Raw genomic sequence first — 5,400 nt, forward strand, 5'->3', positions numbered from 1 at the left:
ATCGGCCTGCGGACTGAGGGGTCCCAGGTTCGATTCCGGTCAAGGGCATGTACCTGGGTTGCGGGCACATCCCCGGTGGGAGATGTGCAGGAGGCGGCTGATCGATGTTTCTCTCCCATCGATGTTTCTGACTCTCTATCTCTCTCCCTTCCTCTCTGTAGAAAATCAATAAAATATATTAAAAAAAAAAAAAGAATATCACAGAGCTTTAACCCTTTGCCTCATTGCATTGCCCAGACACCGCTCAGGCTGTGGCACCATGAAAATCTGGACTTTGGAGCACGTCTTTGACCACCATGGGAAACTGTTACAACAACCGCAATGCAGAAATACCCAAACCCTATGAACCCAAGTGTGGTTGGAGATGATGTACTGGACAAACATAGAGATCTTTCTTGAAAGCTGCACAGCCATAGACTGCTCAGCACAGAGTGGGGACTGCCTTCCACTGTGAAATCTCTGATAGGTGTGGCAGGAACCAAAACACATGTGCAAGACCATTCTGAGGTTGACTTTGTAGAGAAAACAATGGAACTAAAATCCACTAATATTTCATTTGCAAATATGGTTTCAGTAGATGAGAGACTTATACACAAACCACATCCTCAAGACCCAGAAAAAAGTTTCGACTCCAGAGGCCATAATCGCTGTGAAAGGAGCCAGTCTCAGAAGTCATCTCTGGCAAGTACGATATCTCAAATGCTAACAGAGGCCAAGAAGCAATGGAATGACTAATGCATAGATTAAACGCTGACATTAAGAACTGACTGCTTCGACAGGAGGGAGCATACAGATGCCAATGGCAGCAGCAGCATTAGTAGAGCAAGCATGTCAAACTCGCAGCCTGCAACGAATATTTATTTACTCATTTATTTCAGCCCTTTGTATTCAGCATATCTCTATCGAAATAAACCTACGTTTCTATGAAAATTGAAGCTTTTGGGTTTTTTTTTGTGGCCCACATAAATTTAAAACTTATTTACTTGGACCATGTTAGCCTTTGAGTTTGATATGCTTGTTGTAGAGAAATGAGGGAAGTTGATATATAACACCCAGTCCCAGATCTCTACTAGCTGGCGTTATAATTATTTGTCATTTAAAAAATACAACTATGTTTTAGGTTGAATTTTTTAAAAAATAAGTTGAAAAAAGGTTATGTGATTTGATCAAAACAAAGAGGTACAGTGTTTCTAAATAAAAGGGAACAGTGAAATTATTAATGTTGTTTGAAATGACTGTCTGGCTTTGAATGTTCCATTATTTATGTAAAAATTAAACAAATTTTTTTAAGTACTTGGAAATTGGTGTTAGCATATTAAATCTTCAGGTAGAATTTTAAAGCTTTTCATGCATTGGAACTCTACGGGGCTTTGGAGCAACCCCAGGACAAAGCGGAGCCACCTGCAAATAGATACAAATGTCCTGCTGAGGAAAACTTCAAGAGGGAACTTTCTAAGGAGAAATTGTATCGTTTTAAAAGATATTAATTAGTATAACTTGCTCTGCTATAAACCACCATTAAAAACTACAGTGTTTTAATTTGGTACTAAAATGACATTTGTTAACGTAAAAACATTCAAACCTGTAAAGAATTTGTGAGTTTATTTGAGCCAAACAGTCGACAATTGCCGGGAAGCAGTATCTCAATGGATTGGGATAGTGCTCTGAGCATGGTGGGTTTTCATCTATTTTTATACATTGCAATCAAAGGAGGAGATGTAGGTGGGTTACATGAAATCCATTGGTGATAGATTGGAGAGGTGGGAGAAAGCAAAGCGGGAAAACCTCTGGGATTGGATGAAAAGTAAAATGATAGACATATACTTAGATGGGTGTAGGATAGGGTGTAGGATAGCCAACAGTCAACAATTAACATGATAACAATGAAGGAATTTGTGGTATCTGTCCTGGCTCCCAGGCACATTACCTTGTTCTGCAAGGGGTCAGGAAAAAGGGAAGTTACAAGCTACCCAGACATTTCAAGAATATGTTATTATAGATGCAAAAAGACAGATAGGATCAGTTAAGATAAAGGTTGACTTGTCAGTGAAGATACCAGCCAGGATATAACTACCCACCATAACTGCTTTTAGTTAAAGTTCCATTTCAGACCATCCTTTGTGGTGACTTTAGGTCTCTGAGTTTCAAGACCGCCATGTGGCCCCTTTCATCCACACATTTTGGGAGTGAAAATTATCACTCAAGTAAAATATAACTCCAACAAAAATATGATTTGATTCTATTAAAGAGTACTGTATTGATTTGCCAAAGTTTTGTAACTTAGTGAAGGTGTTCCCTTCCTTGAATTTGTACTCTAGGAGTCAGTGTGCTGTATTGTGGGCTGGTTATGTTAACTGAAAAAATAAAGTCATTACTGAATTTTCTTCACTCTAAACTTAAAAAATAAAAATAAAAATCACACAGCCTTAAACAGCAAAGTCCAAGTCTTAGGGGTCTAGGAACAGAGCCTGGAGCTGCTGCACACTGGACTTGGCTTCTCAATGTCCTGATTCCTCAGCAGGAAGGCAGAAAGGGCAGAGGGAGGAGGGAGGTGGGGGAGGGGCAAAAAATGGCAGCGGTAATGGAGTTGGTTAGGAAGGAGGCGCTTTACATGATTGGGCACACTTTTTTAAGCTAATAGTTAAACAACAACAAAATAACCCTGGTTTTGTAAGGTGTTAGATAATTACAAAAAAACAACACCACCACCCTGGATTTTAGAAGCCTCATTTCAATAATGTTTAAAGAATGTATTGTTTGGTATGATCCCAGAGTTTCACTATAAGATATGGTATACTTTATTTACATATTTAGTAAATGCTTCTAGCAGTTCTCTAGTAAGCAAAGGCAAAAGGTCCCCTCATGCCTGGTCACTTGAGGCAGCGGAGTCCTGGCGCTGGCTGGACTCCCAAGGGCATAGTGTGCCAAGGCATCAAGTCCCAACTCCCAGCCTAGTGGCATCACCTTGGTAGGTTGAATTGGCCATGGTAAGAGTATTTACATCACAGAAATTGGCAAACAATCAGAACTTTTAATTTTTTCAGAGATCTGTGGTTAAACATTTGCCAATGTACTGCTGATTGAGAGGTCCTCTTAACAATAGAAGTATAAGGTGGTGGCCACCTGTGGTCCTGGAGAAAAGAGTGTAACTGGTCCCCATTTTTTTGTGGTAAGTAGTACTGGAGGATTGTCAGGATGAGTAGATCTATTAGCATAAAGTGCTGAAGCTCCTTCAGGGTAAGAAGGTGCTGTCTGCTCGTCCCCTGCTTACTGAAATTCACATTAGGGAGATCTGTTAGGAGAATCATGGGGTGATCCCAAGCAAAACCCAGCTTAGCAAAGGGCAACAAGGTCATGATATAAAATTACCCTGAGGAAAAGGGGTAATTTAGACTGGTCCAGACTCAACCCAAAGGACTTGAAGGTTCAGGAGGGGCTATAGGTTCCCCAGCTGTGTCATTCCTCAGAAGTTTCATGCCTTGGGCACCCATGGCTATGAACTGGAAGCTAACATGTGAAGCACCTTTGCAATGTTTCAGAGAGTAAGGAAGTCATTGGTTCAATAGCACAGAATAGTCTTCAAGAGCAATATATACTAGGAAGCAATGAGTAGTGAAGGAATGACCAGTTTCTGGTGCTACACATGCCTGACATCTGAAAGCAGGACTAAACCACTATCCCAAGTAAACTCCTGCAGTTTTTCAACAAATAAGTGGAAGGAGACATCCCTTCAGAATTCGTGAAGGAAACACTGGGCTTCATGCTAATGAGATAGTATGAGTGCTCAAGCCATCACAGGATAAGCAGAGACCCTTTTATGTGTAGATATAGAAGAAAATAGATTCCAGTAGTAATAATAATTATCCTAAGATGTTGGTATTGTGGATGACTATTTTTACACTCTGTTTTCTACAGTTATTTAAGAAAATTAACACCTAAGCCCTTATGCTTTACTACTGGATCAAAAACATTCAAATTCCTCCCAATGGCAGGAATTTGCTCCCAGACCCAAAGAGTTGGCACTTTCTAGCTAATGAGGGAACCACTTGTACTGTACCCCGTAGTTTCAACCACTCCAGGGTTTGGCCCATGCGAGGCCCCAGTATTCTACCATGGGACAAGTATGGGGCCTGGGAAGGTGATGGGCTGTCAGCCTCAGCAGGACTGGGAAGAGAAACACATCACTTAATATAGTGCCAGGGCCTTGCTCTATATTAAGCAAGGCCCTGGCACTATATTAAGTGAGTGGGACTGTGGCTGATCTTTTATCTTTTTCTTAAATGTTTTTGATGCCATGTTCTTATAATTAAAAAAAAAAAGAGGCAAAAACAAGTTTGGCTAACAGGTAGTAGATAAAATCTCTATTATTTCAAGGAGGGACTCCACAGTCAAGATGAGACTCTGTACTATTTTCCTTGCTGAGTGTCTGGGGGGGGGGGGGGGGGGCGGAATATTTTTGTGGATATGAGGTGGGGGAGAGAGGACTTTTCTTCTAACATTAACTTGACTCCAACTCCTTGATGCCCCAGCTCTACCTGCCTGTCTGCCCCACCCCCGTGGGATGACAAGCTCCTCTGTGGCAGACAGAGGCAAGGGCAAGAACCATTCAAGAGCAGACTTAATAACTCACTCTCCACATACTAACATGGGATCAATGTGATCTAAATTGAAATATGTGGTTGAATGGCTTTCTGAAAAAGTCCTGTGCCTGTAAGTCTTTACAAAAGTTAAAATCCTTCAGGGAAAGGGAGGGGTGGGGAAGAAGAATGCTCCTGTGGACGGGTATTATGCCTCTCACTCTTTTCACAGAGATGACAGAGAAGAGAATGAATTTTGTTGCTGATGGAATGGGAAGTGGTATTTGAGGAATCAAGGTAATCTCCGGAAAGCAGCCTGAGAGATGAAGGCCTGGGCATTTGTCCTTTACTGGGGACGGCAACTCCATGGGCAGAAGCGAGGGACAGAAAGTGAAACAGGGAAGAAGGTCGACACATGAGTGTGCGCCTGACTGCCAGGCCTCAGACCACTCCTCTGAGAACCCACTGAAAACATGCCTCGGGGTCATTCAGCCTGGAGAGAAAGGGCTCTAAATGAATCTATCAGCTCTTATCTCAGGCATAGGGTGTATTTGTGTGAACCTTTCACACTCACCATCAACAGGGAAGCCCTAGAACCAACTGCAAGAGTTCTGAGCACAGGCATGTAGCTGGGTGCTGTCAGGTGGCACTGGCATGGAGTTGATGGTGGCCTATGTGTATCTGGTCACCATTGCAGCCTCGGGACCTAGAGCTATAGGCTCACTTTCACCTGGCTAACTCCTACTGATGCTTCAGAAGTCAGACCAGACCCTCCTCCCTCACGAAACCTTCTCTGACAAGCCATTCCTCCATCCTTCCACTA

At 42.2% G+C, this 5,400-nt stretch overlaps 1 pseudogene; it reads left to right on the forward strand.

Moving 5' to 3' along the window:
* The first annotated feature begins 259 nt into the window (after positions 1-259).
* LOC132231869 (PRELI domain containing protein 3B-like) lies at positions 260-3,939 on the forward strand (annotated as a pseudogene).
* Positions 3,940-5,400: the final 1,461 nt, after the last annotated feature.

This window comes from Myotis daubentonii, chromosome 3 (genome assembly GCF_963259705.1).
Source record: "Myotis daubentonii chromosome 3, mMyoDau2.1, whole genome shotgun sequence".
NCBI lineage: Eukaryota > Metazoa > Chordata > Mammalia > Chiroptera > Vespertilionidae > Myotis > Myotis daubentonii.